This window comes from Dermacentor albipictus, unplaced genomic scaffold (genome assembly GCF_038994185.2).
Source record: "Dermacentor albipictus isolate Rhodes 1998 colony unplaced genomic scaffold, USDA_Dalb.pri_finalv2 scaffold_38, whole genome shotgun sequence".
In the NCBI taxonomy this organism is placed as follows: domain Eukaryota; kingdom Metazoa; phylum Arthropoda; class Arachnida; order Ixodida; family Ixodidae; genus Dermacentor; species Dermacentor albipictus.
This window is the reverse complement of record NW_027225592.1, coordinates 1,476,427-1,504,091: the sequence shown is the minus strand read 5'-3', so window position 1 is coordinate 1,504,091 and position 27,665 is coordinate 1,476,427. Positions and strand designations below refer to the sequence as shown.

Below are 27,665 nucleotides of genomic sequence, written 5' to 3'. Positions count from 1 at the left end.
TTCATTATATGTGGGATTCTTATAAGCGAGAAACTGCAGCGTACATGAATGTAAGCTGTGAGAATTTTTTTAATATGACGCTCCAGTAATATCAAAAGTAAAGGCATTTGATAAACTGCTGAAAGCCACCTGTTTCTTGCTCCTTCGCTACACTTCTTACTCACACCTTTTTTTTTTCTACATTACAAAGTGCAGCTAAAGCTAAGAGTTGCATTGCACAGCAGAAGCAAGCATCCTCCATACTCAGCCCATAATCCCCCTCCCCATGAAGCTGGCTGCATGGAAGTTTCAGTGTGCATAATCCGTGAGCCCTCCACCACTGTTGGAACACAAAATTGTTTGAGATACCTAAGCCAGGGTTTGTACAAAGTCTCAGGAGAAAAATTAAAGGATATTCAAGGACTTTCCAGGCCCTGTGAAAGAATTTTAAAACGTTCAAGGTCCCATGCAAAAAAAAAGGAGATAAGATCACCATGCTGATCTCCTAAAAATAAAGTGCCTACTGCTTGAATAAAAGCCTTGAAGTTAAGTGCTTGTGTTCAGCAGTATCTGTGCCTTTCCATATGCCCCTTTTTGTGCTGATGACAAGTTTCACAGTTCAAACTAAACCATTATCGAGCTTTAACTACCTTCCAAGTAACAAACATAAAGCTGGCGTTCCTCGAGGCCGAAGTGTCTATTCGGAGGCAACAGCGTACAGTGAAACCTTGCTACTACGAACACCACATTAACAAACTTTTCATATTAACAAACTTGTCAAAAATCTCCTGCTGACTTCTTATAGTTTCAATGTAAAAACATGTCAGTACTATGAACTTCAGTATACCAAACTTTTCAGAATAACGATTGTTATTCACTTTCCCTGTGATGTTAAACCTTTTCTACTGATGTAGTAGATCTTTTTCGTTCTATTCTGCAAAGCCGACATTTTTGCGCTGTCCGTGAAAACATCAATGGCTTTGGACCTGTTGCATTTCAAAATTGTACTCGTTTAAACATTGACAACATTACAGAATTTTTAAGATTTTACATGTGCTCTACAGCAGTTGCTTGTAACTACAGCCCCCTCCTTCAAGAGGGGATTTGTATTGAATCAATGTATTGCTCCTGTTTGAGTGATCTGTTTTTCTTATTATTTTGTGGCAAACATATTTGCAAATGCTTTGACACAGCATGCGCATCTAAGATCTTACATATTTTCATATATGTTGATGATTACCGAGTTATCCTAAAGGATGTGCGGCCTGAGAATTCTGAAGAGCTTGTGAACCAAGTGCTTGGTGCTTTTGATTCTTGTGGCAAAAGATTCAAATTTACGCCCGAGTTACCTGAAGAGGGGTGCCTTCAGTGTATATCAATACTGTTTTTCATGACGATCAGGTGCGCTATTCACGCCATCCACGGTCCGAAAGCCAGTATGTACTTAGCTACAGTTTAGCCCATTCCAAAATGCTGAGGAGAGGTACTGCGAAATAGTGCACGCACAATACTCTCAAAAAGTTTTGTGACCATAAGGTTGCATGCAGCCTTCAGCTCCAAGTACTACGCCTGCACAATGCTGGCTTTCCTGCAGAATTGTAGGCTTCTATAACAGGAAGCCTGATTTAAGAAGTCATTTGAGGGAGCCAGACATCCCACAAAGAGCTTGAAACCAAAAAGGCATGGCCTGTTGTGCCACACATTCATGACCTGACCCAACGCCTTAAGAAAGTGGCTGGGAAATGCGCCACCCTGGTTATTTTTTCGGCACCTGGAAGTCTTGTACGCATGTGCAATATCGTGAATAGTGCTGCTAAGGCAGACTGTCGATCACAGGACACTAGATGTTTCGAGAAGTGCAGGGTGGGTGTGGTGTGCAGGATGCCACTTGCATGTGGAAAATGTTAAGCGAGCTAGGCTAGCCAATGTGCCAATGAAAGTTTGCAAGAGCACCGCACTGCTGTTAAGTCAGTGGCAGGGGGTGAACATATGGCAGGTCACGGCAGGCGATGCTTGTGCAAGCCTGACTTTCAGGGCACCCGTGTCATGCGCAGCTTTGCAAAGCAAGATAGAAAAATGTTTGAAACTTCACGCAATAACAATGAAGCTGATAGACGAGTCCTTGCATGACAAGAAAAAAGCATATCTCATGCAGCAGTGGAATTCTCTGGAGTGACAACTGCACCTTCTACATCTTCTTGTAGGTTTCTGCACAGTATGTGGGTTGCTGTTTTTTCTCATTAAGCCCTTCAGTTGATGTATAGCGCCCGTTCAGTCTGTCTGTGTGTGTGTGCATGTGCGTGTGTGTGCCTTGCTTGTCATGATCTCCAAGTTCAGCTATCACCAACTAGCCTTAACTTTTGCATTAATCAGAAGTACATATTAGCACGCTTTATAAAAAGCCAGAGGAGTAGCACTATGCTGACCGGAAATGAGAAATGGTAGGAATATTCTGGCTCAAAACAACATTTCAAGTTTATCGACACTGACTGGCAAGTAACTGAGAAAGTTGGTGCACGTTAACGTTTACCTTTCGAGTGTGAGACAAGGGACAGAAGGAAGACAACAGGGCACAAAAGCTACCAATTCAATATTAATTTTGCTGCAAAAATTAAAGATAATATTTATACTGCATGTGCCCTTGTACTGCACAAGCAATCTTTTAAGACAAAGGGCACAAGTTGCAATACAAATGTATAAAATCATGATAAACAGTACTCACATAAAAATAGAACAAATAAGCACGAAGTGATCACTATTCCGCGTCATTTAGAGTATTCCTATTTGTAATGCAATCATAATGAGCACTGGCTGACAGATGTCCCTCTTTTTAACATGGTATGCCTCAGTAATATTGTTGATCAATCGGTTGCCTTAGGTAAACAAAACAGATGAACAATCTATATTTGGCGTGCATCACCAGTCACGTCAATGCATCGTCAAGTGGGACGAGCATACTTGTCCCTTAAGTGAATAATGGTGCTCTCTAGGCCACATGCTGATGCACTGGCCAGTCTGCCCCGTGTATAGGGTCGTCCATTCTTAGTATGAGGATGGTGCAGAGTGGCCGCACTCCGCGGATCGCCAGCGTGCACAGCATGGCTGGGCAACGAAGCTAAGCGGCGCATGCGCACACGGGCTTAGAGGTGGAACTTCATGTCCTGTGTCATCCGCTAAAGCATGGTGTGCTCCCGCACTTTAGCAGATGACACGAAGCTCCACATCCCCCCTGCACCACTTAGCTTCGATGCACCACTGCGCCATGCACGCTGGCACTCCGCGGGGCGTGGCCACGCTGAGCCGTGTTCGTGCTAGGAGTGGACGACCCTGTACATTTGACCAAATATACACATGAACAGGGGCATAGACTACACTCCTAATGACGGACACAAGACATATTTAGTGGTAATTTATACAAATCTCCCTTGCCTGGATGTCTTTCTCAATGCGCTTGTGGAATGCTATGCACACATATTTGGAGCGAAAAAATAAAGTAGGCAGGTATGCAGGACAGTCCACAAGTGAACTGAGAAAAGCGAGCAGGCAAGCAAGGTTCGCTTGGTTAAACATGCCACCAAATTTGTCTAGTGTGTGTCAGGGGCAGTGTACTGCATTCCAATCGCGTGTGGTCAAATGTTAGAGAGTTGACAGGCCAGGAACTATATATGTACCAAAGAAATCCCCACATTTCACTGAGAGAACCAGCATGCTCGTCTGACTTGGCCGTGCACTGCCGCGATAGGGCTTTAGGCCAGATTAAATTAGTTCATCCGCTTCCACCCATGGTGAAAAATTTACAAGAGAAATCAGTGAGGCATACCACAAAATAAGACGTGTGAGCAAGTCCCCATTATGAATGCATGAAAAAAGGCATCCTTTCTAGATGTCAAGGGATAGAAATTGGTCTGTGACTATTCACCTTTTTTTACGCAAATACTGTTTATTGTGATTTTTTGCCTTTGTATTGCAACTCACATTTTCCTTCTGAAAGAACTTGTGCACAATATAAGCACACATTCAGTGGCCTAAAAAGAGTCGCTGTAAAGTGCGTAAAATCTACTTGCTATAAAATTATGGCGATGACAAATGACAAATACTCTGAACATTAAAATCCATCGTAAAAGAATGACGCAGAATAGAAAATATATGAGATGGTAAAAATACCTGGAGCATTGTTGCCTCGCCGGAGCCCTTGAAACACAAGGGCCTAGAGGCACGTGCTATACGAAAGAACTATTACAGCGCCATCCTCTGAAGAGAGGAGACGCTACGAACATGTGGGGCTAACAACATGCAACACAACATCTTTCAGATAACTTAGGACTGCGTTGGCGTCAAATAGCGGTTCTGGGCCGAGTAACATTACTAGATGAAGGGGAATGTGCTGCCGGTATGCTAAAGGAAAATGTTTCATTCTTTCAGATTCGGCTTTCCGGCACTCCAGGAGGACGTGGAGGACGGTAAGCCTCTCCTCGCATCTAACGCAGGTTGGAGGGTCATTTCCGGTGAGTAGAAAATTATGGGTGCCGAATGTGTGTCCTATTCTGAGACGACAGAATAGGACATCTGTTAGGCGTGATTTTGTTACAGAGGGCCAGACTCCTAACTGTGGCTTTATCACGTGGAGCTTATTATTTGTTTCTGCGTCCCATAGGCGTTGCCAGTGGTTCCGTAGTTTCCTCCATAAGAAGGGCTTCAGATCTGTGACAGGAACTGCAGCGGTGGGATTAGCAGAATCTGATATCAACTGACGTGGCCATCTGGTCCACCAGAACATTACCTTCGATTACCCTATGACCTGGCACCCAGCATATGATGACATGCTGGTTACCTATATACGCTTTACAAAGAACGGAATAGATTTCATTAATTACCGGATTTTTGTGGTTAGAGAAAGACATCAAGGCCTTCACAACACTGAGGGAGTCCGTATATATGACACAGCCGACACACAGCCGACAATAGTGCGTAGGCCTCAGCCGTAAAGATACTAGTTTCCGGATGCAGTACATCGGTTTCCGAGAAGGATGGACCGACGGCTGCATAGGACACCCTGTCGTGTGACTTCGATGCGTCTGTATAGAACTCCGTGCAGGAGTGTTTGTGCTGGAGTTCCCGGAAGTGCATTTGGATTTCAATCTCTGGAGCGTGTTTTGTAACTTGCATGAAAGATATATCACATTGTATCAGCTGCCACTCCCAAGGAGGTAGCAGCTTGGCTGGATGCATTAGGCGAAGCTCGAGGAGTGGAACATGCATTTCATGACTAAGCTCCCTCACACGCAGCGAGAAAGGCTGTCTTTTGGAGGGACGATTATGAAAGAGTGTAGCATATGTCATGTCGTTAACGGTATTATAACACGGATGTTGAGGATTAGGGTGGACTTTCAGAAAATATGTGTGGCTGATGTATGTTCTCTGGAGATGAAGTGACCACTCGTTCGATTCTGCATATTAACTTTCAATGGGACTTGTCCTGAAAGCGCCCGTGGCTAAGCGGATACCTAGATGGTGGACAGGGTTTAGCACCTTTAATGCACTCGGGGCGGCAGAATGATAGATCACGGCGCCATAGTCTAATCGTGATTGAATGAGGCTTTTATAGAGTTTCATTAAACAATTCCTGTCACTACCCCATCCAGTCTGGGATAGGAGTTTCATTATGTTCATCGTTTTTAGACATCTTTCTTTAAGATGTTTAATGTGGGAAACGAAAGTGAGTCTGTAGTCAAGTGTAACACCTAGAAATTTGTGCTCTTTGTTTACGGGTATTTGTTGTCCACCCAGTTCTAAGCAAGGATCTGGGATCAGTCCTCTCTTTCTTGTAAAAAGCATACAAGAGCTTTTGTTAGGACTGATCTGAAATCCGTTCTTGTCTACCCACATTGAGACTTTGTTCAGGCCATGCTGTAACTGTCTCTCGCACACTGTGAGGTTACAGGATTTAAAAGCTATTTGTATGTCGTCCACGTAGACAGAATAAAAGATTGCCGGTGGTAATGAAGCGCGAAGCGTGTTCATCTTCACGATGAAGAGTGTGCAGCTGAGCACGCCTCCTTGGGGTACGCCCGTTTCTTGCGTACAAGGCCATTCTGGATGCCTTGTAACCGGTACCAAAAACTTGGGTCAGAGACTTGGACACGAGGAATGGTGAGACTGTTCGAACGGGTTTGTTTGGTGTTTCAGAGTGGACTACATGGAATCGAGGAAAAATTTCTTTTTGACGATTCTAAGACATCATCGGTGCGCGCCCTCTTCAGGGAGCGATCAGGTAGTGGAGGGAAAGAAGAAGCCATAAGAGATTGTAATTTCAGCAGTAACGCCAGCCACCCATCGTGGAGTCCTACAAGGGGACGCTGCGGGGCCTGTGAAACACGGCCTGCAAACGCCAGCTGTACATTACCACTATAACCAAATATGAAAATAACCTAGGTTGGCTATTCACACAAGGTTAACCCTTGCCGCCGTGGAGAAAGGAAGTAACTGGAAGAGAGAAGACAAAAAAAATAAAAAAATGAGAGATAAAGACGAAGGTTTGAGGATAGAGAGAGACAGGAAGAGGCGACTGCCGATTTCCCCTGGGTGGGTCAGTCCGGGCGTGCCGGCTACGTGAAGCAGAGGCTAAAGAGGTGTGTTGCCTCCGCCAGGGGGCCGGCATCGGCTCAACCCCCAGGATCCCCCTTTCCCTGGACACGGCAAAGCCGCACACAGCTACACACGGGAGGGTCCAACCCTCAAGTGCTCGAGTACGTGGTGTCGCAACACACCAAATGCCTGCTGACGCAGACGCCCCTGCGGGGCATTACAATTTTGACTTGCTAGTTGAAAATATTCTCACCTGAATAGCACCAAGCAGAATAAATAGAAAACTGCTTACTGCGCTGACCAAATACGTGGAAAGTGACCCAAAGTAATAGAATTATTTCTGGGCAGCTGTAAACTTAGAGCTTGCTGGCTGATAATCACTATTAAAATTACACCACTGCCAAGCAGATGTTCTGTGTGGTGCTGTTGAAATCAAGTTCACTTGATGAGCAACATAGCAATAACCAGCAAATGCTTTAGCAATAGCAAGCAGGCAACCTTGCATGTGCAATATTGCATGCTTATTTAATGATAGTGCATCAATAGACTGAACTATGTACCAACTATGTGGTCTATGCTGTATAGACAGAAAGTTAAAAAGGATGCAGCTGGACACAGACTCTGCCACAATGCCTACTTCAGTGGCGTAGCCAGAAATTTGGTTCGGGGGGGGGGGCTACGCCACTGGCCCAATATATATATATGTGTGTGTGTGTGTGTGTGTGTGTGTGTGTGTGTGTGTGTGTGTGTGTGTGTGTGTGTGTGTGTGTGTCTGTGTGTGCGTGTGTGTATGTGTGCGCGTGTGTGTGTGTGCGCGTGTGTGTGTGTGCGCGTGTGTGTAGCTGCAAGTTGCAGCTCAGCCTCCTCCTTAAGGAGGAAGCTATAGCTCGGGTGCTCCTATTTAAGTACACGTAGAAGGGGAATTCCTTTTTCCCTGCAACCACTTCACCAAATTTGAGTAGGTTTGTTGCATTTAAAAGAAAAAGTTTAATTCTAGTGACTACTGGCTTCGAATTTTTCATTTAGGTGGTCAATTATTTATTAAATATTGGCCAAATTGAAAATTTTCACAAAACGACACTATCAAGTTTAAAACTCCGTGACTCAACAATGAAAAATGATACCACAATTCTGTGAATTGCATCTAATAGTACATCTACAGCGGACAAAATAGATATGTTACACATGAATCTCAAAAAAATTTAGTATTGTGGAAATACGGCTTTTGCAGAACCTTTGTACACAACGTAACCAATTCACGTAAGATACAAATTGACACAGCAAACCTGTCCGCTTTGACTGTTATAATAAATGCCGTTTACAGAACCACAATATCTGTTCTTCATGTATAGCTATTAGTTTGTAAACGTCGTGCTTCTATTTTTTCAAACTTTCGAATTTTCCAAAATATTTTAAACAAAATTCAGGCCCTAAATCGAAGTTCTGTTTCCAACAGACACTAGGATTTAACTTTCTCTCTCAAATGCAACCAATTTCAATAAAACCGATTAGCAGGATTATCTCAGAAAAGCGTTTCTGCGTTTTACAAATATTTGAATAGGCCGCATCGGATTGGGCCCGAGCTAAAGCTTCCTCTTAAACAATCTATCGAGGGATCAAATACATGAATAATAACTGAATTGTCATTGCCAAAGACGCTGCAAACGAATTCTTGAAAGCTACGCTCTGTAAATACAAGTAAAATATGTATTTTTTCATAAAACAATGTACTCGTATGTGCCAAAAATTGTGCCCAACATAACTGACGTGAATGCTTCCATGTTTTTTGTCCATTTGTGAAGTAAAGAAAATATCACACGAACTTTAGAACTATATCACTTCGAAACCAGGAAAGCAGTGCATGCCGCTGATATGAAAAATTAAAAGGCAATGAACTGAACAAGTTGAGGACAAATATGTTAATGAAACTTTGTCATTCAAGAACCGTGCTTACATTCTTGTATATATGCAATGGCCAGTGAAAAATCTCAATGACGCTGTCGCTTGTTCCAATGTATTACGCAGGCGTAGCTGTCCCTTGTCGTGTATCGGGAGTAATTGCACCGAAGTTATAGTCGCGACAGAGAGCACGTATAAAAAGCAGGAGTTCTGCAAGATATATGAGGGCAAGTCAAATGAATGAGCCAACAACGGGGTACTTTATTTAAAAGTAGTCTTCATAAGAATTTAGACATTTGTTTTATTGACTAACGAGTTACGTGTTTCCCGTCTTATAAAACTCCTTGGGTTGCTGCTTCAAAAAGTCTGTATCTGGTTCCCTTGAGCTGTTTTTTCGGTTGCCCCAAAATGTAGAAGTCGCAAGGTGACAGGTCTGAGCTGTATGGCGGATGTTGCAGCGTTTCCCACTTGAACTTTGCCCGTTTTGTATTAACCACATAAGCGCCGTGGGGACAGGCATTGTTGTGGAACAAGATGACCCCATTCGTCAATTTTCCACGTTGTTCGTTCTTGATTGCGACACGCTGCCGTTCTGGCGTTTCACAATAATGGAAACAATTGATAGCCTCTCAAGATTTAGCAAATTCTATCAGTAATGGACCCTGTCGATCGAAAAAAAAAAGTCAACAACACCTTTCCAGCGGAAATGATGGCCTTTACGTTCTTTGGGCGTGGTAAATTCGAATGTTTCCACTGTAAGCTTTGCCGTCGTGTTTCAGGCTCGTAGGAGTGGCACCAAGATTCATCCCCGATCACAGTTGCAAACAAGAAGTCGTCATGCTCATTGTGATACCCGATCAGATGAGTCAAGGCAGCGCGAAACTTCTCCGTCTTCTCGCGATGGATAAAAATCTTGGGGATCCATTGCGCACCAAAGAGCCGATAACCGAGAAGCTCATGAATTATGGCGTGAACCGAACCGTGACTGATGTTCAGACGGTCTGCCAGTTCATCGATGCTTATCCTCCGTTCTTGTTTCAGCAGCTCATGAACCTTTGAAATTGTGTGGGGGGTGATTGCACGATGGTTTTGGCCCGGTCTTAGAATGTCTTTGCAACGTCCTTTGAACCGTTTGCTCCAACGCTTTACAGTGGTCAATGAAATGCAGTGTTCAACGTACACGGCACTCATATAGTGATTAATTTCTGTTTTGGAAACACCTTCAGCTGTCAAAAACTTCGCCACACCGAGCTGTTCAACTTTTGAAGTGTCCATTATGTGACGCAACCATATTCAACCCAGTGTATGAGAGCATTAAAGAACATTTATCTTCACACCTGCGTGTCACTTTTGTAAATGAGACATGCCGTTTTCCTACGCGCATGCCTCGCAGATAATGAACCGAACCATTATTGCGCGGTTAGGGTAGGCTCACTTTCATTTGACTCGCCCTCGTACATTAGAAATGCAAAGATACAATGGGATATCCAAATGCGAAAATACGGCTTGATAAAGGACAAAAAAGTGTCACTGGAAACAAAGTTCACTGCATGTATACACAAAACCTCGCAACAAGACATTTAAATATACGTATATGTCCCCAATGAATCTATGTATGTAAGAAGAAGTAACTGTACATAATACGTCAAACAAGGCAAATAAACATGTTGCACAATCATAGATTCACAGAATCCTAGATTCCGCCCCCATTCCATCCACTCCCCCCGATGTATTGCGCGCGACGGAAGGCGGCGCGCTTGCTCCCCGCTTTTCTCCTTTACGCACACAAGACTGAGCCACCATCGTCGGCTCACCCATTCCACCTCCCCTACTACGCTTTCACTCGCACATACAGCACGCAGCGCGTGGTCACGCTGTTATCACCCTTGGACTTTATACGAAACATGAGGGCGATGGCAGGAATGCGCCTGGAGTGTCCATATAATTGCTTTCGCAATAATATAATAAACGCATCCGGCAACTGAAGCGTCCCGTCGCCCATTACTTTCCACAAAAGAAGTATCAAAATCGAACTTTCACCATGCGACAATTCGCTGCGCCGCAACAATGTATTTTTTTTCTGTGAGGCGGAGGCACCGAAATGAAAAAAAAAAACGCATAGGAAAGTATGTTGGCCAGAATCTAATGCCTACTTCGGGCACCTAATGGGGCTACGGAAGGAATACCGAAGAAAACATGAGACGCTTGGTCCACTGAGAACCATACGCATACTGCTCAGTATCCTACAGCGGCGAAACAAGACTTTCCGAAAAGGTCCCGCTCAAGGAATGCGGTGCAATCCTTCGAGTCCCCACAGTGATGGCGTCTCGTCTGCTAGCCATAAAGCGTCCAAAGCTCTGTCCGGTGAAAATCCACTCGGCCAGAGCAAACCGAACGCGCACCGAAGTGCACCGCACGGTGGTCGGGGCGATACGAGAAAAACGTATGCGCTCTGGCTGGCTCTGGCAGCCCGCGGGTAGGGTAGCGAGAACAAAAAAAAAATGAAGAGGCTCAATGTGTCCTCGCGAATAAAAGTCAAAGTGGAAAAAATAAATAAGAGCGTAGTTACTTTGGCTGGCTTTAGTGTCTTGACATGGATGTTCTGGCGTAGGTTAAAAAAACTTAATATTTTTTATGTGACATGACGGCACAAATGAACCACCGCAACGCTTCGTCTCATTGGACCTCGCTGCTTGCTTTGTCAACTCGTCTGCTAGTGTGTTGATTTGGCTTGTCTTGTTGTATGTTCCGATGTAAGACTTTAGAAAAGTCAATAGACCTTTGGCGTCAAATGTTTATAACAACATTAAACCCACAAAGTTCCGCAATTGAAAATTTAAAGCACAACTTTGGAAATGTCAATGCACCTTTCACATCAAGAGCTTATGAGATTTATACCCATAAAGTTTCGCAATTGATATCCATGCGCTCCATAGATTCCGTGGCCTCAGTGAAATGCCGCGGCGAGCCCGCTCACCATCAAAGCGCCCTTGAAACTTTGTGCTCGGATGGGACTGCTTGACGTTATATGACTCGGTGTATGGGCGTTGCCACGAAATCCAGCCCGAGTTTGCAATCTTCGCGGTTAAATGTATTTTCGAGCGTGAAAAAGGCATTCCAGACAAAATCCAGAGTGATTTCCGGCGCCGGGGGTCGCTTTGGTCGGCGGTGCATGGACAGCACGAAAAAATTTCGGGGGGGGCTGAAGCCCCATAAGCCCCCCCCCCTGGCTACGCCCCTGGCCTACTTGTATGAATGGGTATAGCTTAAGAAGAAGAATTAAAAAAAAGTAGAGAAACAAAGCAAGCTTACTAGCAAACTCTTCACTACTGTAGTACCTACAGCACAGTGAATACTGGCCTTCATATACCATTTAAAGAAAATTCAAGCTCCTGGTTATTGTTCTGGGAACATGAGAGAAATAATTGTGAAATTAATGCAGAAGGCTGGGCTAGTTGGCTTTGACACAACTCCTGTGACATAGTTACTCGCACAAACAAGGCTAACGGAATAAAGGTCGGACAAGCCAAAGTGGTAGACTTCCACTGACAAGCTTTATTCAGAACAAACATGCAAAGAGGCCACCGGATGCTCAATCAATGTGCAGACAGATGCATAAACGAATGTGCCGCATAGGGGACAACCAAATGCACATAGAAGCTGATAAGCATCCACAAGAAGCCATTACAAAGCATTCACCAGGTTTGCATGCTTGCGTGCTGCATGCTTATACCTGGGACATATTTGGCCCATTACACTTTATATCCTTACAAGTGCAGAAACTGCACAAGCGTGTAGGATAAACGAAAAAAAAAGTGGATATAAAAGGTATAACACAGGAAAGTTTCAAATCGATAAAACAAAATAACAAGAGGTAGATATAATGTGTACTAAGCAAAATAAAATGCAACGTGCAGCCAAGTGATTGATGCAAGAAAAAATAAACCTCAAGACATGTTAGGTCTAGCTTTAAAGTGAACAAGGTAATGTGTACATAATGTCTACAAACACAAATAAGCAGCAAGTTGAATAAAGTTGAACAGATATTTAGCCTATTTAGTAAGCAGTGCTGAGTAATATGTCCATGAACTTATCGACGAATGATACCGAGATCCCAGTTTTGCAAACACATACACTTCAATCATACCTGACCAGACCATCCGATTACACACCGTGCTGCTGCAGCCATAGCTCCTCCCCGACGTGGACACTATTGTTGGTCACGGCTTGGTCACGGCCTCGCCACTGCAAGATAAGTTCTGTGTTAACTTATAGCAGCGGCAGCTTAAAGAAGTCGCATTGTGAACACATGCAAGGAGCACCTAAAAAGTCACAAAAACAATGTTTGCACCACTGCAGGGTGGGAACAGAGCACAAGGTCGAAGACACTGCTGAATATTGCGATAATAGGGACCCCTTCATGACAGCGAAATTTGTAAGACATGCAGCTACAGTACATTACAAACAAATGTTTGTTTACGTAACAATTCATTTTTTTCCATCACTTAGTTAAAGCAACTTTCCCTTGGCATGTCTAGTTATGTCAAAGTCATGTCAAAACACCTTGTCTAAAAACGTAAGCTGTAGTAGTAGCAAGCCGTGATTACTTACATTTTTTAGCCCAAACCCTATGAGGAAGATTTTGTGCGCCATGGATTTGAGCGAGAAAACGGGCCGTCGGGCGAACAGATCGCTCGTCGCCCAGAAGTGCTACGAGCGACTAGACAATAGCGCGAAGCCGGAACTGGATGTAGTACATCAGTCGAGTACTACCGCTTGTTGCACGGAACGAGCAAACGACTATTTTGATACGTGCAAGGTTAAGAACCTACTGCAAGACTAAAGAAATGTTTTACGCTGCTCCTTTGAGTAAAACACAGCAACTTAAATTAATAAAGCACACGTTTGACCACTTTTGGCGCGTATTTGCTGCCCTCATACCGGCAACACCGGCGAGACGGCTCTCACTGTCGTCGCTCGCATAGGGTACGACTTGTAGGGAACGAGCATTCGCGACAGCCATCTACATCGCGTCGCTGGCACGCGCAAGATCGCTTGCATGGTGTTTACACGTTTTCCCTATAACTGCTCGTAAACCGACAACCGCGCAAACAGAGATTACTGACAACCTCGAAGCATACGTAAGAGAGGAAACGTTATTGCAGTAAGAATACGTGAAAAAGGCAATGAGTCATTGTTATCCAACTTCAGCAGAAAAGCGGCAGAGAGAGAGTGAGAGAGAGTAAAACTTTATTAATATAAATAAAACAAGGCACGATGGTTGGAGCCCCTATTCCAGGGCCCCACTGGCACGAGCGGCTCGCTGGGTTTGGTCCAGAAGAGCCAACTGGCTCTCCCGACCCTCGTCCGCAAGCCATGCCTCCCACTGCCTATTCCTCATTAGTGGATGTTCGTGTAATATGGGACTGTCTATGTGCGGAGGCCTCCTGGGACACTCCCATGTGATGTGTTTTAGTGTGGGTGTGTCTGTGCACCACGGGCACTCGTCAGTGAACCTCGTGGGGTGTATTCTGTGTAGGTGGCGCAGGTTGGGGTATGTATTCGTCTGAATACGACGCCAGTCCCTCTCCTGTTGGCTGTTTAAATCGGAGTGAGGATGTCCAAAACGTCTCCGCTCCTGCCTTTGCTGTAGGAGGATGTCACGAGAATTCGGTGGAAGGTCATCGCTAGGCCATGCCGTTGCTCAGACGTTCAAACCTCGAGCAATACGGTCTGCCCTAGCGTTTCCTGCCAGTCGCTCGTGTGCCGGACACCAGACGATAGTGTGGTGCCCCTCCAGTTGAGTGCCTAAAATTTTGATTACTGATTTGGGTGCCGTTCCTTGCAAAAACAGGCGGCAAGCCGCTTGTGAATCGGATAATATGACAGCCGAATTGGTTTGGCGCTCGGCGTCCTGAATGGCCAAGGCGATGGCTGCAGCCTCTGCCACGCATGCCGACGCGGTTTTGAAGGATGCCGTTGTTATGTTGTTGTTGCATGTAGAAACTATGCTGAAAGTGTCTGAGCTGGCTCGACTGGCATCCGTATAATACACCCCCGGTCCCATGCCGAAACGTTTGTGAAGGGTCTTTACCCTTGCTCTGCGTCGTCCGGGATGGTACTTGGGGTGCATGTTTTTGGGAATTGGGGCCACCGCGATGTGCGATCGAACATTGCGGTCTATCTGTGCCGTTTCCTCTCCGCAATACTGGGGTCTCAGGGGAAAGCCTAACCTCGCCAATACTTCCCTGCCCTGAGTTGGAGAACAAAGTCGTTCTTTCTGGGCATATAACGTCGCGACTGCGTACTCGTCAAAAGTATTGTGCAGGCCCAGTCCCTCGAATCTCTCAGTGCTAGCGCATTCCGGAAGACCAAGGGCGGCTTTGAAGGCTTTTCTTATTATTGCGTTTGCCTGTTTATTCTCTTGGTTTGTCAAGGCCTGATATTGAAGGGCGTATGTGAGTCGGCTAATTACGAATGCGTGAACCAGGCTGATGGTCTCTCCCTCAGTTAGGCTGTCTCTGCTTTTTGCCACTCTCCTTATCATTCTGGCCACGTTTCCTGTGACCGCCTTTAGTTTTTGTAGGGTGTGAGATGTTCCGGCATTCTGCTGTATCCACATCCCCAATATTCGGAGTGTCTCCACTTCACGAAAAAGCGGCAGCTCGCGCAAAAGATGACTGTTGCCGAACCTAATCCCTCTCACCGGAAGGAAACGCTCATCGAGATTTTCAATTTAGCATTAGGCCAATAAACTTGCGCAACCAAATTATGTCAACCAGCGCTCACCATGCATCAGCACATTCAATGTCGTCGTGGGAGTTCTCTATGCACACACGAGAAGCACGCACAGCATGCGTGTAGTTAGTAAGCACGAGTACTCACCTTTTAAATGGTACGATGCGGTCGAAAAGCGCCCTCCAAGTTGCCGGAGCTGGAAAGTAATTCCCGCATACACGCCGTTGCGTAGTGGACGACATGCGGAACGCTAATAATACGCATCATTTCTTTGCGACCTCCACCGAACTCTTCACAACAACCAGGGACAAAGGGAGCGCACCCCATGGCATGAAAATCGTTGGTGCACATTTGCCTGGCGCGCCACGCATACCGCGAGTTTGCAGCGAGACACAAGCAATCTTCTGGCACTTTTGTGCACGCGAACTAAGTCGCAGTTTATAACAGCAAAGGCTAAAACACGATCAAACAAACACATCGTAGCAACTCGTACGGCCGACAGCACATGTAAACAAGGGAACAAGATTAGTGGATGGATACTATGAGCAATGGCTTTGAAACGGGGCGGTGGTTGGCGCTACCTGTGTAATTGGGAAGTAGTAGTGGCCTCCGCGATGTGTGTATAAATGTATAAAATGTATAAATGTATGATGATGTATAAAATGTATAAATAATAATAATACTAATAATAATAAAAAGAAGACGCAAAGTGCGGATGTGTGTCGCGTCGGCTCCGCAGATTTTGATTGATTCTCGGCGTACATTCGAGGAATTCACCGACGCCTTATTATCGAGAAGGAAATGCAAGTTCCACGGACTACCCTGATATCATTCTCAAGTAGGTGGACCGTTTATTTTCGGCACATCGACCACTTTATATAGCGCCACACCGACACGGCCGCTAAGCCTGACCCAACGAAGCTGTTGGCTGGAGCCCCGCCTCTTTTCGGGTTAGAGCTGCGAGATGGCAGCGGTGAGCGTCGAAGGGTATGATATAACGAGAGAAGAGTATGAGGACGAAGCAGGTTGGCGTGTTGTGAAGAGAGGAAGATATGCCAATGAGCGCACAATATCTCACGGAACCAAGGATCAGGCAGCGCGCTTCTCCAACGAGAACGCATTCAATAGGTGGAACAAGGGACAAAAAGCAAGACAAATCATGGCGGCAAGCAGGATGCCCAGTTTGCCAAAGGCGGAGTACAAGATAATAGTGCGCCCACGTGACAGCTTCAAGGTCACCGACTATGGGATCAATCGCCTAGAATGCTGCGTCGCCAACGCCGCGGGAATCCCCAGGAAGGAATCGGAAGATGACACGGTGTGTGCCAACTACAAACAGAACGTTCTAGTGATCAGCATGCCATCGGAGGAGCGCGCCGAAAAATACAGGACTATCACTCGACTCAGGATGGGAGACAAGGAGTTCGAAGCCAACGCGTACGAGTCGGCTCCGGAGGCTACATCTAAGGGAGTGATAAGAGGAGTAACGCACGAGGTGTCTCCTAGAGAAATAGTGAAGATGCTTGTAACACCAAGGAATCCGATGGTCCTCGTGGCCAAAAGGATGGGAAACACCACGAACTTCATCATCCTTTTCAACGGGCATCACGTCCCAAACTATGTGAGATACGGAAAGGCACTGGTCAAGTGCTCACTATACCGGAAGCAAATAGACATATGCTACCAGTGCGGACGCCTCGGACACAGAGCCGATGTCTGCCCGAACCCGAACAGCAGTATATGCAGAGTCTGCGGGATGGACAACCAGTGGCGTAGCAACAGGGGGGGCCGTGGGCCCCGGGTGCACGGGGCCAGTAGGGGGGGGGGGTGTCATATACGTCTGAAGACACCCGAAAATTGTCGATATCCTCGCCTTCCTCGACTACACTCGGGGGGGGGGGGGGTGACAGAAGAGCTAAGGGCCCCGGGTGCCGGACGACCTAGCTACGCCACTGTGGACAACCCTCCACAGGACCACGAGTGCGAAGCGAAGTGCCAGCTCTGCGGCAAAGACCACCCTACGGCGGATCGCCGATGTAATGCCAGATACAAGTTACCGTATTTGGTAAAGAGGCGCCGCTGGGAGTGAGTCAGACGAGAGGAAGCAGTGATGTACCACGAAAGGGAAGCTGAAAGACTGTACAGGCCAGGACGGGAAGACTGGAGACAGCGGTCGGAACATCGGACAAGGGACGGATCTGAACTAGAAGATTTCCCTAAGCTCCAGGCAAGGGAAAGGGGCCGCTCGACGTCGAACAGAACCAGATCGAGATCCAGAACCAAGACAAGTAATACCGAATCTCCCAGAGCACATGGGGGAGGAAGATCCCAGAGCCCAAAAGGAAAGAGCAACGTCAACGGCGCCGCGGGACCCTTACTGGGCGAGGGCGTGATGCGAGAGTGATCCGCCGTCGTGAGCAGTGGCGCCCCGAGGGCGTGATCCGCCGTCGGGGCGCCACTGCTCCGGGACGCTTTGCAGGCGGAAGAGCGCCCGAGCGCCGCAGAGTCAGTGGGTCTCACACGTCGCAGCAGGTTTCTTTATGATATGCGACTGCCCTACTGGATCTGCGCACGTGCGTGATCGTGTACTGTGTGAACAGACGCTAGCACAGACGGTGCCATGCCGCGCAACTGCTGTGTGCCGCTGTGCAGCACCAACGCAAGGAAAGAACCAACATTATCAATTTCCGTGCCATCCTCCACGGCGGGCAGCATGGTTGAAGAACATGGTTTCGCCATGTTTGGCGAAAACAGCCGTTAAACTTCCCATTCAGGCTGGTGAAACTTGTCTTGCCAGCTGCCATCTCATCTGCAGCCAGTGAGCTCTCGAGTGAGCTTGAATTCATCCCCATCTGGAGTGAGCTAGTAGCTGATATAGAGTTAGCACCAATTGCACACCTGGCCGGCTACGTTGCACGTGCGTGTGAGGAAAACGTACAGTTGTTTGACAAGTTTAAAAAATTTGATTAGGCGTGCATTCTTTTGTCCTTTGTTTAAGCGACTAATTCACACACGCACACACAAATATATATATATATATATATATATATATATATATATATATATATATATATATATATATATATATATATATATATATATATTGAAATATGTCTGTGGTCGATTTCATTACGAATATATTACATTATGTTCTTTTAGTACCATTTTTCAAGCTAAATTGTTATGCTCGTCTTCAGGTGGCTTGTAATTCCTGCAAATTCCTTTTTCAAGCAGCGAGGCCAGCTGAAGCAATTTATAGATTGATCCGCAACGTTGAAGATGGATGGCTAAGGTACCCAAGAATAGAAGCAGTTGGCCTGTGTAAGCTAGTATGCACCTTCGTCACCAAGGTCATCATGTGCTCAGACGCGAGACGAACCAGCAGGCTATGCAACACCTTGATGTCAGCACTACTTCCTCATTTCACACAACGTCCGGCGCTGACTTGTGAAAAAGAGGATCGCAACCACGCTGAGGACCTCTGCAGAGTATTTTTGAGCAAGCTCATAATACCATTGTTGACGAACTGGGCTAGCAGCCTGAATTCGACAGTGGAAAAAATTTTGCTTACACATAAACCTCTCTCGAGGAAAGTTCTGCGCCTGTAACGCTTTCAGATACTGTGTACATGAACTTTGAAATGAAAAGAAAAACTGGACTCAACCTACTGACTTCTGGCTTTATTGTTTTCTTTCCGACCATTGATGTAGGCTAGTAGTGCCCATTGGCGAAATATTTCCCGCATATACCCGCGAACCGGCTGAACTATAATGCAGTACATTTCTGCATGTCCAGAAACGTAAAACAGCGTTAATCATCGGCTCTAATTGTGGACCAGACTTATAAGGGTTCGGACTTCTTAAAACGAGCATTTTTATGCTAACCAACTAATTATATGCAACAAGTTAATATAGCGGATAACCGGCTTCGTGTGTGTCGAACGCTCGAAGAAGCGCACCTAACATAGGTGACTTCCGACACAAACTGTCGCTGACAACTGCAGCGATGCTGACGTACTGCTATCAGTAGCAAATGGCCAGTTGATATTACCATTCATATATTGTGAAACACCGCTACAGAGCTCTTTATCGGAACAAATCAAGCGCTGACCGCGCGGCCGCGGCGGGCGGAGCACAGCTCCCCCGCCGCCGCAACTGTCCCGGAGCAGTGGCGCTGCGGCGGTGGCGATGGGAACTAGGCGCGTCACGCCACGGCCGGTCTCTAGGGAGCGCGGCCCGCCGCGCTCCGCGAGGCGCCAGTGCGTCCGGCGCGGCGGCGCATCGAAGTGAAGCGGCGCAGGCGCACACGGACCCAGGGGAGGTGCTTCACGTCGTCTGCTACAGCGCTGGAGCGCGCCGCCTCTTGCTTTGCTGTAAAGTACACTTCGCTAGACTCGGGTGACTGAGTGCCCGAGGCGGTATTGAAGGAACCGCACTTCATTAACTGGAACATTTTCCAGCTGGTTCCGCCTACAGCTTGTGAACATCCTGCTTAATCAATATACATAAACAGAAACAAGCTTCTCACCACATAAATCACTTAGCATGTTTTTTATAAGTGAGGAGGGTAAAAATACAGTCATTTTTTTTTCGCGCTCCTTATTAGGCTGGGGCGTAGAGCAGTCGTGTCAGGGACGTCACCCAGCCTGAGGCTGTTCTTAATTTCTCGAACGGTGGAGGTCGGATTTGCAGCAGCCGCCGCAACAATGGTCACTCTTTGCCGGGCTTTACGGGGAGCATCCGCAATTGTTCCATCCTTCTTGTAAGCCTGGACGATTCTATTTACAGTTTTCAGTGGCTTTTTTGTCATCTCCAATATAACGCGTTGAGAATAGTTTTGTAGGCATAGATCTACGATGCGTCGTCTTTCTTTTTCCAGTACCCGTGACATGGCTAGTTTCCAATGTGCACCAGGGAAATGAAATTATACTGCACTGTTATAGCGCTTTTATCGCCGAAGTGCCATGGCAACCAGCAACCGAACAAACGGCGATTCATCATGCAAGTCGACAGAAATGCGTTTAATGGAAACACCTCTGATGTCTTTCGATTTGACGAGTCATCCCAGAATCTTTAACTCGTGAGCGGCCAGGCACTCGAGCAGCCGTTGGCTGCACCGCATCACCATATTAAGCTAAGATGGGGTAGCATGACCTATTCAAAAAAATAATAATAATAAAAGGGGGGGGGGCTCGGCGGTAGATTCAGCTGACGCTCATGACCAGTTAAAAAGTAGACTGGCCCAACCACAGCAATTTGGCTTGGGCAGGCTTAGCTTTTACAAATGTCGAGCCCGTTTGCCGACCACCGGCATGCTGTCGGCAGACGACACCGGGCCGGCATCATGACCGCCGGTTTAAATAGCCTGGCCGCGTTCGTCGAACACACGGACCGGCCACCTCCCCACGACGCAAACAGCCTCGCTTGTCCGCGGCAAGGGTTCCTGTGCCGTATTCATATTTGGGTTTTACCCACTCAGCCCAGCCCACCCCCCGCCTACCCCTTAAAAAAAAATCGATTCCTCCTAATCTCCAAATTTATCCGATGCCCATCTCTATGGTGTAACTCGGAGGCCATGTGTCACTTCGGGACGTATACCACACAATTAACAAATTATTATATGCTAGTGAGAATATGCATATGGTCCATTCCGAGGAAGTACTGAAATGAAATAGAAGAGAATAACGACTAAGCTAGAAAACAGACATGTAGATTATAGATTCTCTACTCCAATTAGCTATTCGAAACGGACGGAAACAGCGTTCGCATGCGGCGTGCATTGACTCCACGGAGAACCAAAACAAACAACCAAAAAAAGAACGTCGGCGCCATATGTTTTACTTCACCTAATCAACGTAATCAAATAATTGACCGACGATTCCTCTAAATGAGAATGCGACTTCTCGCGTAAGGTAGCCGTCAGTGGACCGGCACCGCTTCGGTGATTTTACCCAAACTGTGACGAGAAAAATGAACTTAGTTTTTTTTAAGATTAAAATTGGGAGTATAATTGCCGCAAAATCAGTTGCTATGCCGGGGAGAGCACTTTCCTACATCGCGTAAAGCACTCCATGCTCTCCTACCAGCGACATTAACGCGTCAATAAGAGAGTGCGAATCAGCGGATATCACTTCTTAGTTGCTGTCGAAGTAATAGTATTGCCCTCCTTAATGGTAAAATCCATGGCAAACATTATGATGCGTGATTGAACAATCGCTCTTTAACTTTCTGCGAAATTTATTTTCTTAAGTCAATTAAGCACATTTGTTCTAGCATCAATACATGCGCTAAACGGCACGCTAGGCTCATTACATGATGACTCCAAACAAGAGCGCGCCTAATAGGCTTCTTGGTACGCACTACACCAACTGCTGTGAGAGTCAAATAACATGGCCCCATGCAGCCTAATAAAGAGCGCGAAAAGAAAAATGACTATTTTTACCCTCCTCACTTATAAAAAACATGCTAAGTGATTTATGTGGTGAGAAGCTTGTTTCTGCTTATGTATATTGATTAAGCAGGCTGTTCACACGCTGTAGACGGAACCAGCTGGAAAATGCTCCAGTTGGTGAAGTGGGGCTTCCCGCAACGCCGCCTCGGGCACTCAGTCACCTGGGTCTAGCGAAGTGTACTTCGCAGCAAAGCCATAGCGGCGCGCTCCAGCGCTGTAGCAGACGACGCGAAGCGCCTCCACGAGGTCCGTGTGCGCCTGCGCCGCTTCGCTTCGATGCGCCGCCACGCCGGACGCACTGGCGCCCAGCGGAGCGCAGCCACCGTGAGCCGTGTTCATTTCACCCTAAGAGTGGACGAAGCTGTACATATGCTAAGAACACCAGCCCAACGCCTCACCAGCCACAGCTCGGCCAGTGTAAGGCGTTCAAAAGGGCTTCACAGAAGCCGATTGGTCTAGCACCGGTAGCCATTCCGGGGGTTCACATAGTGCTCTGAACAAGTCGCGTGTGTATATAATACTCTCAACAAAATAGTGTCTTGCTGAGTGAGCCTGTGTATGACCATGCCTGATATCCATTCTCGTCTTCCATACGCTATGCATGCAAAGCAGCATTAGCGTATCACTCGGCACTTCCCCTGTTTCTGCAGGTGGAAGAAACCGGATCCCAAAAGGCCTTATCAGTAACTCATTTTTAGTGTTCCTTGTAGGACGTCCCACAGAAATACGGCGTCATGGCAGTCATGAAAAATATGCTCTATCGTTTCCGGCTTAATACAGATTAAGCAGTTTACCGGCCAAGGTACAAAAAGACCTTTACTTTGTAACCATGGCTTTACAGGCAGAGTGTCGGTATGTATTTGAAAAAGGAACGTTTTATAAGAGGGTCTCACTGGCATTTTTTTAACACGCTTTAGCACATCGCGCTCAGGACCTAGCCTGTAGGCAGCTCGGTAAACCGGTAATGGTAAAAATACATCGAGAATATCAGAATACAAACGCTTTTTCGTGACATCACACAAGTATTCATATGAGAACCTTGCCTTGAGCAGGCGTACAGAAGTAGCCACTTCACGCAAATAAGGACTGAGCGGTCCAGCTCCTAAGGAAACAGATGATACGATAAAGTCAGATCGGATAAAGAATCCTGCAATCGTGCTTGGATCACAGTTCTCAAAAACACATCAGTTTGGTCCCGCACAAAGAAGAATCTGCTCACCAGCTGCTTGAAAAATAGGTGTGAGAGCCCTATAGCCCACCATTTTTTATCTTATGAAACAAATTGCACCGGCTTGTGCGTTCCCATTGCGATCCCCAAATAAAGGTCGCAAACACTCTGTGTATTTTCTGAACCGAAGTTCTTGCCATGGTCATCACTTGCAACACGTAGAACACTTTTGCAATTAAAAAAAATATTACAAACGGAAGCTTTTGCAAAGATTGAAGAGTTATGGCCACCCCATTTATCGGTAGCGCTTTTGACGCGTCGATTTTCCTCAGACCAATATTCCTCAGCATTGCGGTAGTTATTTAGCGGGGCACCGAGGTACTTTCCGGGGGAGACGGTCCAATTCATATTACAGTACACCACGGGTGTGCTCTGCCAGTTGCCATGCCAAAATCCAAGGCATTTCGGCCAACTGATCGCGCTACCAGTTGCTGTGCAGAACGCCTTAGCAACACTGACAACTTCCTGCACGCTTCTTGCATCAATGCAAAATACGGCTATGTCGTCCGCGTAGGCTAAGACCTTATTTCACTGCTCAAGAACGCGTAGCCTCGAATACATGGTGTGGCAAACAAACGTAAACAAAAAGGCGTCAAGTATATCGCAAAAAGCAGAGGGGACAACGCACATCCTTGTTTCACGCTCGACCGTACAGGAATTGACATACTTAATTCTTTGTTGATCACTAATTTGGCTGTGCAATCGTGATACACCATTTTAACACTTTAGATCCAACATTTACGTGCTCCAGCAATAAAAACAGAACTTCATGTACCACTTTGTCAAACGCTTTATGTAAGTCTAGCTGAATCATAGCTACGCGATCATGCACTGCGTCACAACATTCCAGAATACTTCTTGCTATGCGTATGTTTGTAAAAATTGTTCTACCTTTAATGCCACAGGTTTGATGCGGGCCAACAAGGGACTTAATGACGTTTTGGAGCCTCCTAGCTAACACCTTCATGCATATTTTATAATCTGTATTGGTCAAACTAATGGGACGGTAGGACTCAATTGAAAGTAATTTTGCAGGATCGTCAGTTTTGGGGATCATTACTACGTGCGCTGTCCTGAACGAGAGAGGCGCTTGCTTTTTCTCATAACATTCAGCGATCACTCGGTATAAAGCCACTGCCATTTCTGCCTTAAAAAAATTTGTATATGGCTGCACCCAGTCCACCTGGCCCAGGTGACTTGCCATTACCCAAGTCATCGATTGCCGCTTCAATTTCGGCCACAGTAATTTCAGATTTCATTGATTCTCTAACCGTGTCCGCTAACCTTGGCATAAGGGCCAGAAAGTGGGTATTGAAGGACTCGGGGTCATAAATCTTTCCTCCTAGAAGTTCGGTATAAAATTCAACAAAAGCAAGTTTTATCTCTTCACTTTGTCGTGTAATTTTGTTGCGATATCGAATTTCATTTATCTCCTTATTTGCAGCATGTTTCTTTTCTTCACTAAGCACACGCTTAGTGGGTGTTTCGCCCAGCCACAACTTTCCGTGCGCGCCCTTATCATTGCGCCGCGGTACTTCGTCGATCAATTCGAGTTTTGCTTTCACCTCTCGTATTTCTTTTTTAAACGCTCCAGGCACTTCATGTTCTACCCCTAACATGTACAGCCGCGGCCACGTCTGTGTAGAGCGCGCGAGCAGACGGCCTTGTTCTGCGGGGCGACACCGTGCGGCAGTTGCGGGATCTGACGCACTGTGCCCAGGAGCATGCGTGGCCTAATATACATGCAGAACTGCATTGCACGAGTGGCAACGTTGAAACCGGCAGTCGTTTAACCGAATGTGTACGCTTCCTCAGGGCGCTCTCGGTATCACCATGCCAAAAGATTACGCGTTTCAGCTGATAACACGCGCCCGACTCTATCGCTCTTTGGGACATTGTGCGCCCCATAATAGCAATTGCGCGTCGCTCATCCGCTGTGAGTCAGGGAGCCATTGCGAATAAATTCTGCGAAAAGGTTTGACTTCTATGTCTAATATAGGCAGCACGCATGCGATGTTGTCATTTCATTGGCTAATAACATTATCTGGGATTGGTGAAGCAATAGTTTTTCATATCAAGTGCCCTGACAGAATCCTACACGCTATCACTCACGTGCGCAATTCCCTTGTCATCGCGCGTAGTAAGATGGCGCCCTCGGGTAATGCGCACAACCAGCAAAACACGTGCGTTTGCCAACATAATTTCTGGTTTAAAGCAGCGTGCGCCGACCTGCACGTCTATTAGGCCGCGCATGCTCATGGGCACAGTGCGTCAGATCCCGCAACTGCACGGTGTCGCCCCGCAGAGCAAGGCCGCCTGCTCGCGCGCTCTACACAGACGTGGCCGCTCACTGTGTAACTGTTTCTCTTGTTGCCTTTCCTTGTAACGCAATACACATGCTCTATCGATGGCAGCAATTTTAATGTCGCATTTGAACTGCTCCCACACTGATATGAAACTGATGGTTTCCGTATGCAGGGCATTTGAAACATACTCCTTGGCTCTCGTGACAAACACTTCATCTTGCAGCAGTTTTTCATTGAACTTCCACAGGAAACAATTAAACTTGACACTCTTTCGTTTTTCGCCAATCGTAATCGAGACTAAACTATGATCGCTAGAACTGAGATATTGTGTTTCATAAGAGGAACACAGTGGTACAAACTTCGCCGTTATGTATATTCTATCAAGCCTCGCATGGGAATCACCATGAAAGTGCGTATACCATGCTTTGCCATCTCGCGTCGTTGCATAACCAATGTCCTCAAGCTCTCTCTCAATTACTATCGCGTTGAACAGCTCAGCGCTTCTATCGAGTACTTTGAGGCTCGTCGTTTTATCTTCAGCTGTACAGACGCAATTGAAGTCCCCAAGAAACACAACATGTCGTTCTGTTTTTAAAAACCCTTCAGCATACCTAAAGAAAATTTCACGTTCATGATTTTTGTTCGGTGCGTAGACGCACACAGCGCGCCACAGTAGTGCAGCAAAAATAAAATCACATGCGACAAGTCTCCCACTTTCGCAGGTGGACACTTTTTCAACAACCGATGTGCTATTGCGAATAAAAATGACGCAGCCTCCTGACCGTCCAACAGCATGGCACACACACTGTATCTAGAGCGACAAACTTGAACAATTTGTTCTGTTTGCTCCTCACTCTCAATTTTCGTTTCTTGTACAGCCAGAAGGTCAACGTCATTCTCTAAAAGCATGCGACTAATCTGGCATTGCCACCTGCGCGAACACATTCCTCGCACATTCAATGTTGCAACGCGTAGGCTAGATTCGAAGTTAGCCGCCATCTCAAGGGGGTTGCTTGGCCAAGCGTCCTACTCACATCGAAACTGTGGGGTTCTTGCGGTCATCGTTGAAGGCCGCTGGAACGGGTCCTCCGCTAGGGCGGAGGCGTTGTAGGGGCCACCCTACTGCCAGGCGGCACGTTCGGCTTCGGTTTAAGCAAAGACCGCCGCGCAGTCGATGCCTTCGGTGTAGGTTTGCCGGTGCCTGACGCAGTAGTTATTCGTGTATTGCCAGTGTCTTCGTGAGCACGCTTTGCAGCGATTCTTCCGGCCATGAGCATCTCGACGTCCGTTGCTTCCTGGCCGACTCCTTGTGGCAGTGACGATGACGCGCTTGCTGCCCTCACGCCTGCGTCTCATGTTGCAGTCTCTGGCTTCGTTTCCGGGGTTGCAGCCAAGGGCTCAACCCCCAGGTTCGCTTCCTGGACAGCTCCTGGGGAGGGTTCAAGGGGCTTTGCAGGAGTCTTCGCCACGTCGTTGTCCTCCCTGCTAGCTTCTTCGGCATCTGCGGCGTCCACCATGTGCTCGGATACTACGTCTCTTTGGAGTGGGCCTGTAACGCTGGCATAAGAGCGCACACATTGGGAATCATCGTGGCTGAAGTGACGACAGACCCCGCATCGTGGAACACGGCACTCTCGCCGGATGTGTCCGATGCCATGGCATCGGAGGCAGAGTGGCGCTCTGCCAGGAACGAAGACGAGCGCCATATCCTCAGCAACACGCAGTTGGTGTGGTAGGTCGTCCACAGTGAGGCCCACATTTAATTTCAGCGTCAGCGAGCGGTTGGTTGATCCTTTGTCGATGCAGCCCTTGACCTTCCACTTGCCTCTGCTGATTTCCGTCACTTTTCCAAACGGCGCCAAAGCCACTCGCACGTCTTCGTCCGGTACGCCTTGAAGCAGCCAGTATAGCTTCAGTCGGACACCTCGGTCGTGCGGGTGGATGACCATGCAGCGGTGGTTTTTAACGTTGAACGCTTCAGCTCCTAATATCTTCCTCTTGCCTTCCTCGGCCTTAAACGTCACTGCCCACAGGTGATTCAGTTGGTATGCCCCGAGGGCAACCACTTCCGGCAGCAACGAAAGACGTGCAAGGCTATCTCGGACATGCTCCACTCGACGGCATGGCTTTCACATCAGCATGCAAAAAAAAAACGGTGTTTAAAACAGAAGCACCTGTGGGCAGATGAGGCAGAACAACCTGGTAGTCTTCAGCAGGCTTTTCAGTACACCTGATACCACGGCCCACACGGGCCGCTGAAACCGCCCCTACAAGGGAGCACATGATAGTACGCCCGTACGCTGTAAAGGCCGGAAGTGAAATGAGCCTGCGCCACTCTGCTGCTCCTCCACAGTTATGTAACCGTATTTATATTTGTTATAAACAAGAGTATACTTTTTAAGGCGAAAAACGAATGCGCGTAGCGCGAGAGAGTACTTCTCGGAGTGCAATTATGGTAATAAGACACCAAATTACTGTTC

General features: G+C 46.9%; 1 long non-coding RNA gene across 1 annotated transcript in view; it reads right to left on the bottom strand.

Annotated features, from left to right (window-relative positions):
• The window catches only part of LOC135916941 (uncharacterized), a 57,297-nt gene extending 41,592 nt beyond the window's left edge, over nt 1-15,705 (bottom strand). The window contains exons 1-2 of the long non-coding RNA XR_010569111.2: nt 15,349-15,705; nt 12,611-12,708 (exon numbers count right to left, since the gene is read on the bottom strand). This is a non-coding gene — a long non-coding RNA (uncharacterized lncRNA). The remainder of the gene's footprint in view (nt 1-12,610; nt 12,709-15,348) is intronic.
• Between the last annotated feature and the right edge of the window lie 11,960 nt (nt 15,706-27,665).